General features: G+C 32.5%; 1 protein-coding gene across 2 annotated transcripts in view; it reads right to left on the reverse strand.

Annotated features, from left to right (window-relative positions):
* The window catches only part of LOC143062824 (uncharacterized), a 45,465-nt gene that overhangs the window by 18,424 nt on the left and 14,947 nt on the right, over nucleotides 1-12,094 (reverse strand). Inside the window, exon 1 of one of the 2 annotated variants that reach the window (XM_076234635.1) lies at nucleotides 11,892-12,049. The exons of the other annotated variant lie outside the window; for it this stretch is intronic. The gene's annotated coding sequence lies outside the window, so the exon portion shown is untranslated. Of the gene's footprint in view, nucleotides 1-11,891; nucleotides 12,050-12,094 lie in introns of those variants that run through there. 2 annotated transcript variants of the gene reach the window in all.

Consider the following 12,094-nt stretch of genomic DNA (forward strand, 5'->3'; position numbering starts at 1 on the left):
AAAAAAAACATATCAAATAAACATACAAAAATAAGAAATCTTTTTAAAAAATACATAAAAAGACAAGATAACCAACACGAAATAGGACTATGAACTAACAAAAAAGATCGAATTGAACAAATTTGGCAATGAAAAATCGTTGTTATACGAAATATCATTTATAGATTGAAATAATAGTATCGGTCCAGTTCAATATTTTTGTACAAGTCGAATTTCTAGAGGAAAACTTGTAACCTGTATCTTCATTTTGGAGTGTATATTTTGTTTCAATGCACAAGTCGAAATAATGCTTCTGAGATAAATGATTTTGAAATTGTTGTTTAATAAAGGTTTGACATATCATATAAATGTTGATTATTTTACATTTTGCGTAAAAATAAATGACGAAAATGAATTGAAACGTACTCTATTTAATGCAGAATGTTCGTAGTGTTCAATTTTTACAAAAACTCTTCAATAACAGATTAATTTTGCTAAACTTTGTTTGAAATTGTTAAAATAAGGTTTTACAACAATTTATCACATATTTTGTACTGATATGTACGTTTTTGCATGGCCAATAATAGCCGGAAGTCAAGGTTGGTTATCAGCCCTCGGGGCCGATATCGATATCAGCCCTCGAAATCCATATCAAGCCCCCGAGTTTAACTTCCGGAAAACTGTCAATCAAAGACTATTTGTAAACAAGTTGAACACAATGAAAAGAAATTTAGAAAGTTACGAATCTGCTGTAGAAGAAAAAAGTAGAAATCAACAGTGAAAATCACAAAAGTTCCCGTGAAATTTTGACGTCTTAAAGAATTTATAAAATATATGACGCCACACTGGAATGAGTAGCGATATAGGATTCTTCTTAAGCATTTTTAACATTTGTAATGTAACATTTTAAAGTCGTTTAATATTTGCAATTCTTAGAATTAATATATTTATTGTTAATCATTTCTGAAACTTTTCACAAAACGTTGTTTACCTACTGTGATACGAACTTTTTTAAACTCACAATGATACATTTTTTTATTTTATTTTCGTAAAATATCTTTTTGATTTTTGATGAAATATCAAACATAATTTGGTGTAAGCTATTTGTTTTCTCTTGCTTAAAAATATGCGATAAATAGATTATTACATGTCATTTTTCATATGGTCCCTGGTATCAGCCCACGACCCATATCAAGCCCTCGGGCTAAAGCCCTCTGGCTTGATATGGGAGTCTAGGGCTGATACCAGGGCAATATGAAAAATGCCATGTAATAATCTATAATTATCACATATTTTGTACTGATATGTACGTTTTTGCATGGCCAATAATAGCCGGAAGTCAAGGTTGGTTATCAGCCCTCGGGGCCGATATCGATATCAGCCCTCGAAATCCATATCAAGCCCCCGAGTTTAACTTCCGGAAAACTGTCAATCAAAGACTATTTGTAAACAAGTTGAACACAATGAAAAGAAATTTAGAAAGTTACGAATCTGCTGTAGAAGAAAAAAGTAGAAATCAACAGTGAAAATCACAAAAGTTCCCGTGAAATTTTGACGTCTTAAAGAATTTATAAAATATATGACGCCACACTGGAATGAGTAGCGATATAGGATTCTTCTTAAGCATTTTTAACATTTGTAATGTAACATTTTAAAGTCGTTTAATATTTGCAATTCTTAGAATTAATATATTTATTGTTAATCATTTCTGAAACTTTTCACAAAACGTTGTTTACCCACTGTGACACGAACTTTTTTAAACTCACAATGATACATTTTTTTATTTTATTTTCGTTAAATATCTTTTTGATTTTTGATGAAATATCAAACATAATTTGGTGTAAGCTATTTGTTTTCTCTTGCTTAAAAATATGTGATAAATAGATTATTACATGTCATTTTTCATATGGTCCCTGGTATCAGCCCACGACCCATATTAAGCCCTCGGGCTAAAGCCCTCTGGTTTGATATGGGAGTCTAGGGCTGATACCAGGGCAATATGAAAAATGCCATGTAATAATCTATAATTATCACATATTTTGTACTGATATGTACGTTTTTGCATGGCCAATAATAGCCGGAAGTCAAGGTTGGTTATCAGCCCTCGGGGCCGATATCGATATCAGCCCTCGAAATCCATATCAAGCCCCCGAGTTTAACTTCCGGAAAACTGTCAATCAAAGGCTATTTGTAAACAAGTTGAACACAATGAAAAGAAATTTAGAAAGTTACGAATCTGCTGTAGAAGAAAAAAGTAGAAATCAACAGTGAAAATCACAAAAGTTCCCGTGAAATTTTGACGTCTTAAAGAATTTATAAAATATATGACGCCACACTGGAATGAGTAGCGATATAGGATTCTTCTTAAGCATTTTTAACATTTGTAATGTAACATTTTAAAGTCGTTTAATATTTGCAATTCTTAGAATTAATATATTTATTGTTAATCATTTCTGAAACTTTTCACAAAACGTTGTTTACCTACTGTGATACGAACTTTTTTAAACTCACAATGATACATTTTTTTATTTTATTTTCGTTAAATATCTTTTTGATTTTTGATGAAATATCAAACATAATTTGGTGTAAGCTATTTGTTTTCTCTTGCTTAAAAATATGTGATAAATAGATTATTACATGTCATTTTTCATATGGTCCCTGGTATCAGCCCACGACCCATATCAAGCCCTCGGGCTAAAGCCCTCTGGCTTGATATGGGAGTCTAGGGCTGATACCAGGGCAATATGAAAAATGCCATGTAATAATCTATAATTATCACATATTTTGTACTGATATGTACGTTTTTGCATGGCCAATAATAGCCGGAAGTCAAGGTTGGTTATCAGCCCTCGGGGCCGATATCGATATCAGCCCTCGAAATCCATATCAAGCCCCCGAGTTTAACTTCCGGAAAACTGTCAATCAAAGACTATTTGTAAACAAGTTGAACACAATGAAAAGAAATTTAGAAAGTCACGAATCTGCTGTAGAAGAAAAAAGTAGAAATCAACAGTGAAAATCACAAAAGTTCCCGTGAAATTTTGACGTCTTAAAGAATTTATAAAATATATGACGCCACACTGGAATGAGTAGCGATATAGGATTCTTCTTAAGCATTTTTAACATTTGTAATGTAACATTTTAAAGTCGTTTAATATTTGCAATTCTTAGAATTAATATATTTATTGTTAATCATTTCTGAAACTTTTCACAAAACGTTGTTTACCTACTGTGATACGAACTTTTTTAAACTCACAATGATACATTTTTTTATTTTATTTTCGTTAAATATCTTTTTGATTTTTGATGAAATATCAAACATAATTTGGTGTAAGCTATTTGTTTTCTCTTGCTTAAAAATATGTGATAAATAGATTATTACATGTCATTTTTCATATGGTCCCTGGTATCAGACCACGACCCATATCAAGCCCTCGGGCTAAAGCCCTCTGGCTTGATATGGGAGTCTAGGGCTGATACCAGGGCAATATGAAAAATGCCATGTAATAATCTATAAGTATATAATAACAAAAAGCATATCACGAATGTTCTTTTAGAATGTAGGCCTAAATTCTTTTGAAAGTAATTTTTTCTTTAAAGTAAGGGAACGAACTTCAAAGCCCATTTTACAAAAATTGCACTGTACGATTTTTTGACGACAAGTCAAAATGTGAAGTGTAACCTTTGAACTACCAATACTGTGATTTATAGCCGTATAGTCCGAATGACGATTAAACTCCTTAAATAAGCGACTTTTCCTTACTTGGTCACTGTACTATACGGTTGATTAGAAAATAAAACAATGAAAGGCCTTTTTAAAAGTCGGGAATATATGCAGGGAAAATTGCCACTACCTCTCTATTCAAAGTTGGATGTACAATTAAACTAAAGCTTTATTTTTCATAGACAAACAAATATCAAAGAAACCGATATTATAATTTCTAATATAAAATACTCTTCAAAATCAATATTGCATATTTCGTGGCTGATGATTATGAATATGGGCCATGAAGTGCGGGCAATATAAAGGTCTGCAATAATCGAGTCGATTATTAACAAAATTGTGAGGATCAGTTTTGACATGAATATCAATTATAATATGGTAATTTTTATAACTTTCCTGAATTTTTCGAAAAACTAAGGATGTTCTTATCCCAGGCTTTGATTACCTTAGCCGTATTTGTCACAACTTTTTGGAATTTTGGAATGCTCTTAAACTTTGTACTTGTTTGGCTTTATAGCTATTTTGGTATGAGCGTCACTGATGAGTCTTATGTAGACAAAACGCGCGTCTGGCGTACTAAATTAAAATCCTGATACATTTGATAATTATTTAAGCTTAAAGATTTTGACATGGTCCTGTAAAACAATGTAAAAGTCGAAATTATATAGAAGAGTTCTTGTTATATTGTGAAAATATTCATAGTTCGCATCCACTAAACTAATGTTTCCGTAGATCATAACGAGGTAATTATAATACTAGTTTATGATAAAACCATATACTTTATATTATTGTGAAACAAATCTCAAACATCAAAAAGTAAGACTTTTCTAGTTGTATTTCTACCAAACAGATTGTTTGTCATTTATTTGATTTTCGATTTTTAAAAATCCGACAGTCGCTGTGCATATGGTGTTTTTCTTTATCATTTAACTTGATTTCTAGGGATTTATTTTAATCGATTTCACCTTTCCTTCTTAAAATTGATACATAATAAGATTAAGTCCATATCTAAGATTGATATCTACAAATTGTGCTTATAAAAATATCGATGGATATATTCATAAAGAATACTTAACCTTAAAGACTGATTGATATAACACAAAAGCCGGAACCATCACAACATAAAATGTAGCAATTAATCTTATGAAACACGAATTGCATTTTTGAAATTAGTTTCAGATACAGAATAAGTAATTCATTGTCTAAGCGTTTATAGTTAAGAGCTGTTATAAAGCATACTTTTCATTTTGTCAAACACAGCATCGTAATATCATACATTTCCCAACTCAATCGATATTCAAAAGTATGCAGCAACTACTCAGACTTTGTAAAACATCACCAGTGTCTGAGCAGAAAGTCGATGAATCAGGGGTATATCAAAGACCGTCTCGTCCCTGTTATCAACAAGTTCATCGGAAGGTCCCAAGAATTTGTTGCTATATTCCGTATCAAATTCACAAATATTACACGATATTCTTGAAGTATAGGTTCTGGGTACTCACTGACGTTGTTTATCATCTTAAAATAAGTAAACGTAATATAGTATTAATTTATTTGTCTTTATGAAAATTACTTTGGTATCTATTTGACGTGGCTCTGTACTTATACATCCCGTCATTGTGTTATTGGGTTATGATAAATTTTGTATTCTTGTTTTTCATTTTTGCTAATTTGTTATCTCCTATATAGATATAATAAGATGTGGTATGAGTGTTAATGAGACAATTCGCTATCCAATTCACTATTTGTAGAAGTAAACCATTATATGCCTGTGTGTGTTCTTTGTTACATATGACGTGGCTCTATACCTATATATCCCGTCATTCTGTTATTGTGCCATGGTAAATGTTTGTTTACATTTTTGTTTCTTTTATAGTGATTAAGATAATAACATAATGTTGACTACTGTACTCCTTTTTTTGATATTTTTACCTACTAGTAGTATGTCTGTTTGTTTTGTTCACACATCGTTGTCAGTAAAATGAAATTTTATGCGACTGTCATACAAGTAAGAGGTTTATCTAGCTATTTTAATTTAAAAAAAAAACAGATTCAATCCACCAATTTCTACATAAGAAAATACCTGTACCAAGCCAGGAATACGACAGTTGTTGACCATTCGTCTGATGTGTTTGAGCTTTTTATTTTACCATTTGATAAGGGACTTTCTTTTTTGAATTTTCGTTGGAGTTCTGTATTTTTGTGATTTTACTTTTTTAGATGTATATGAAGCATAAAATAAGCTAATCTATCTCTATGAATTTATAGAAATATAAAAAGATATAAATATATTGATCAATATTAGAAAAGAATTTTTTGTTGACATACTTGATCTTATTTATAAATTCAAGGACCCATGGCTACACACCTTTCTTCTGATAAAATGTTCACTTTATACTGTTGGTAATTTAATAAGTCTTTTTTCGATAATATTTTATATATCGGTCTTAAAACTCTCGCAGCGATACTAATAATTGTGGCTGAACAAATAGCTTTCATCAGTCGGAGTGGGACTATCAAATATAATACAATACTAGTTGTTGATGTTTTACAATATCTGAGTAAGAAAACTATGTACATATATTAAGTGCTAGAGTATTAGAGTAGATCTGGTTTTTAGTATTATCTTCCCAACCGGTGATGGATCCTATACTTTCCCTCTAACTTCTTTGGTTTTCCTTTGACTTCTATGGCATCACTACCTATTATTGCATAACCACTTAATCATCTCCTCCTACTTTAGCTGATTTATATATGTGTTATTATTCATATATATGATAGTTACAGGTTATTTCGGTTTACCAACCAAAATGTAATCCCATGTCTGTACAATAGCCTTCATACGAAAAGTGCTTATTGCCCGCGTCACACTGTCCCGATTTTTATATACGATGGACACCCGAATGCGAAAATTGTAAGTTCGTACGAAGTTGGTCCCGATCTCGTTAAAATACGCAAAAGTGACCGAAGCAAGTACGATGAATAACGAAGTCTATACGATGGTGCCGAAATTATATACGATAGCAAAAGATGGACATACGAAGGTTAACCGAAGACGGGTATTTAAGCTTCATATCTCAACCGAAGCCTACACGATGGATCACGAAGCTACACGATGGATTACGAAGGCTACTGTACGATGAATTACGATGATGGCGCGATGGCCATACGATGTCTAAAAGACGTCGTGTACAGCTTGGACACTCTAGAACCAAAATGCTCAAAACTTGGTATGGTGTTACTCGTTAAGAATATCTTAAGCGCTATTGACTTTAAAGTTCAAAGGTCAAGGTCACAGTGGCAGTTGTAATACAAGGCAATATCAACCTTGTGGACACTCTAAAACCAATATGATTCAAAAGATTTTAACCACATTTGGTAGATTGTTCCTCCTTGTAATGATCTGACATTTTTTACGTTCAAGGCCAAAGGTCAAGGTCATGCAGATGGACTTGTTTTTTCTCCTTGAAATAGCATAATACACAGGAAATTGGTTGCTCATTTTTTTACCTGCTGGTTCTAAAGACAATATTAAAGGTATTTCCAGTTACTGAATGTTTTGGTTGATTTCTAAAAAAATAGTTTATGTATCAAATATGCATATTCAATTTAACATTTTCTGCATGTGTCATATACAAATATAGCGTCCATATTTGTCCCCAATATGTTACATACGAGGGGATGCCACGCTCGGCATTGCAATGTTTGAACTGTAAAATGTGTGCACTAGTCTGAATAATCACCCATAATTATGCCCATGTTTACTGATCTATCTTAAAGGTAAGGTAATGGGTTCGTTGATCCTTTTTATTCAAAAGAGCTCTTTCCAGGAGAATATCATAATAATATAGACAAAAGGAAGGATGTGGGGAAAGCAACAAATGCGGCAAAATATGACATATAGAAAACAAAATGGTTATGGAGTAAACATTCGTGTGACAACAACTCAGACGATACATAAAAAATCAGAATAATGAAGAAAAAGTTGGTTTCCCTATATACGTGTACCTGCAGTGTTGGGGTACGAGGCGCGTTTATGATTTTCATTATGTTACTTGATATGAAAAATTGACAAAAAATAATATGTTACTTGTAAAAGTAAATCCTGTGCCTGTAATAGCTGCTTTTCTTGTTCCATTTGAATTAATAGAAACAACGCTGTCGCCTTTCTTGTTCTCATAGAATCATATGATATGAGCCCCATGTTTTGTGAACGTCTTTCTTAACTGTCGTATTAGACTGACCAGTGCATATCGCGCATGGCACTTTAAATGTATTTTAGCGCGAAAATTAACTTACATTTAGCTGGATTTATTGCCGTCGTAGTTCCATCTTGTCGCCTTCGTACTTTTATTCGATGGCAACACGACGGGATTACGAGGTCTTCACGAAGTCGTGTTGCCATCGTAAGACCTTCGGGTAGCTTCGTGATTCATTCGTGTAGACATCGTAATGTCAAAACTGCCCGACGGAAACGATGGAAACACGAATGCAATACGATGTTCAAAGATGCATTCCCGGTTACATTACGATGGTGAGGATGGTGATACGAACTCAATACGAACCCTCAACATCGGACGCACCTTCGGGGATTTTTTAACATGTTAAAAAATTTAGAACCCTTCCCCAAGTTGTCCCCGAAGGCTAGAAAAAGTGGCCGATGGTTCTACGATGGTTAAAGATGGCACTACGAATAGCCCGATCTGGATACGATCAGTCAGGATTTTGAAAATTTCCATAATCGTGTTGCCATCGGCGTAAAAATCGGGACAGTGTGACGCGGGCATAAAAGAATTCACATCTGATTTATGGGAAGTTTATATTTGAAGTGAGAGCAAAGACCCCTGTTGACGAATATGAATAGATTTAGCAGTTACAGTATCTACGTCTAATTCCGTAGATCCCGTCATATTACAGGAACGTTATATTTGATGTCGACCTCTTTTTTTTATTATATTTTACATTCATACGTACCAAGTAAAGATGACGACCGTTTCAATAAAAATAATGAAAATAGCTAAGGGGAAAATCACAACCGGAATTGATCAACATATTAAATAACCGTAACAAAAATAAAATTGACATTAAGTTCAGTCTTATTTCATGGGATTATGTATTTATGAATTTGTGTTGCATGACAAAAACCTATAGTGAGAATGATGGACAGTGGAAAGAAGAGGTAAAAGAATACCATCATTTCATGACGTCACGAGTAAATAATTGTTTAAAGCAAATACATAAAGCCTGTCGTTTTGTGGCCTTTTATAGTTTACTGTTCGTTGTGAACCACGGCCCCGTGTGGAAGGCCGTACGTTAACATTTTATACATTTTGACTATGATGGAGAGTATATGATGTCTCGTTGGCTTTAATACCACATTTTCTTATATAGAAACAAATGAAAATAAATATTCTATCCTTGAAAATCCACAAGAAAATCAAACGATCGTACCCCTACTAAATACTGTTCATACAATGATATCACTTTTTTCTACTAGAAAAAGAATAATATAAATTCACTAATAAAACATAACATAAATCCATCAAAATTACATTGATAAAATTGAGAAAGGAAATGGTGAATATGTCAAAGCGACAACCACCCGACCATAGAGCAAACAACAGCCGAAGGCAACCAATGGGTCTTCAATGTAGCGAGAATTCCCGCACCCGTAGGTGTCCTTCAGCTGGCCCCTAAAATATGCATAATAGTACAGTGATAATGGACGTCATACTAAACTCCGAATTAAACACAAGAAACTAAAATTTTAAATCATACAAGACTAACAAAGGCCAGAGGCTCCTGACTTGGGACAGGCGCAAAATTGCGGCGGGGTTAAACATGTTTATGAGATCTCAACCCTCCCCCTATACCTCTAGCCAATGTAGAAAAGTAAAAGAATAACAATACGCACATTAAAATTAAGTTCAAGAGAAGTCCGAGTCTGATGTCAAAAGATGTAACAAAAGAAAATAAATAAAATGACAATAATACATAAATAACAACAGACTACTAGCAGTTAACTGACATGCCAGCTCCAGACCTCATTTAAACTGATTGAAAGATTATGTCTTCATCATATGAATATCAGGTACAATCCATCCCGTTAGGGGTTTAGTATCATACTATCATAAAATATATGAGAAGAACATAACCGATTTAATCATTTTCAATTTCCTTTTTAGAATATGATCCATTTGTTCTTTATATTCATACTAGAAACCGCGCTACTGTGCCCTTTTTATCTAAACTCTGTCTGCCCTTAAATCTTAGCTAGAATACTGTTTGTCAGACCTGTCAAAAACAACTTTTCCTACATCGCTTGATAACTTTAAGTTACAGTTCAAGTGCAGCACTTGAAAACGTACATTTAGAATGAAAATGTCAATAGAATAATCAGACTATGGACAAAAACAATATTAAAGAATAGACAAATAAAGACTCCTCATCCAGAAATTCATATAGCTCTTAAATCAACTTTAAAGAAAAATCATTTGAACATTTCTGAATCATACGAATTTTAAGTGCATCTGACTAACCATCTAAACTTTTACATTCAATTCATAATACACAGAAATTGATTGTTTATTTTGAACGGAAGGAATAAGATACTGTCAATTGTATTTCCCCTTTGCTCTCTTAGTGGTACATCAGAAAGTTTGTGTAGCCTACAGGATTTATTTATATAAATAAAATTAAAAAAAAAAGTACTTAAACATACTATTAGATTTATATCATCGTTTAATTCAATTCTAAAACGATGATTATGTAAGGAGTAGGTCCGGTAAGAGCCGATTTTGGTCTCAAATTTTAGGTTCATCTGATGAAAGATTTTGGACACTTTTAAACACTCACTAAACACTTAAGTGTATACTTCAGTCGATTCAATTAGTTTATATGAAATTTTTTAACTGATTTAGTCATTAAAGACGCTCAAATTCGAAGCTAAAATATGAAAAAAATCTATCGAAAATGCCATAAAATGTTTTTGACGTTTTTTGTCAAAAATGAAAGTGGCCGCATCCGTGTTTACTCTCGTCCTTTATATGTGTTATAAATTATCATCAAATACAACTTCCATTTAAATAATTAAAATGAAAACAAATGCGGCCACTTCCATTTAAGACAGAAACCGTCTAAAACTTACCTCAAATGCTAAAATTGTGAAGATTTCAGTAATTTAACATAAATTAATGATGCTAATACCCGATAATTGTTTAATGTATTGTCAAATCAGTCCATACTTATGTAGCAGAAGTATTCTACTTTCAAAAAAATAGCTAAAAATTTACATTTTAACAATTTTGAAAAACTGCTTCACTTTGGGGCCAAAAAGGGGTCTTTTTACTGGACTTACTCCCTTTGCATAAACTGACTTCCAAAACCTAAACAACCTTATTTGAACGGAAATATTGTCGATGACAATATAATTTTTATGTTAGTTTCAAATGTTCCTCATATTGATTTTTTATTATTTACTATAACTCGCAACAATAGTTAAAATAAAATGTGGTATGAGTGCCAATGAGACAACTCTCCATCCAAGTCACAATTCGCAAAAGTAAACCATAACAGGTCAAAGTACGGCCTTCAACACGGAGCATTGGCTCACACAGAACAGCAAGCTATATAGGGCCCCAAAAATTACTTAAAATCTTTCAAACGGGAAAACCAACGGTCTAATCTATATAAAAACGAGAAAACCAACGGTCTAATCTATATAAAAACGGGAAAACCAACGGTCTAATCTATATAAAAACGGGAAAACCAACGGTCTAATCTATATAAAAATGGGAAAACCAACGGTCTAATCTATATAAAAACGGGAAACCCAACGGTCTAATCTATATAACAACAAATAAGCGTTTGTCATTTGGTTATATTTTCATAAATATGACAGAACCCTAAAACCCCTATATAAAGCTTGGTTACTGTGCATTTTAGGAAATACAATGACACATTTTGACGATGACGTTTGTGTGATTTCAATGTTAACTAACGAGTCATTGTTGAATTAGAACAACAGTGTCAACATGAAACATAAAACGTCTTGAATAAGGTTGATGAAAAAAAAGGTCTGAACATTCATACCATTGAAATAGCATACTATAAGAATCATTCATATAAAAATAAAAGTTTGATATTCAATAACTTATTTCATAAAAATAATAAAAATGTATCAAATTACCTGACAATTCTAGAATATCAAGATTCAATCTCCTAAAAAAAGCAAATGGTGTGCCGAAACAAAAATGTATGAGCTAACACTTCTTCATTTTGGAATTTTAACTCATAATTTAAAATAACTACATTTATATCACATTATCTTGCATCCTTCCGCATTCAGCTTTTTTTTTTTTTTTTATTTGTAATGTTAACATGTTTGTATTG

This window comes from Mytilus galloprovincialis, chromosome 2 (genome assembly GCF_965363235.1).
Source record: "Mytilus galloprovincialis chromosome 2, xbMytGall1.hap1.1, whole genome shotgun sequence".
In the NCBI taxonomy this organism is placed as follows: domain Eukaryota; kingdom Metazoa; phylum Mollusca; class Bivalvia; order Mytilida; family Mytilidae; genus Mytilus; species Mytilus galloprovincialis.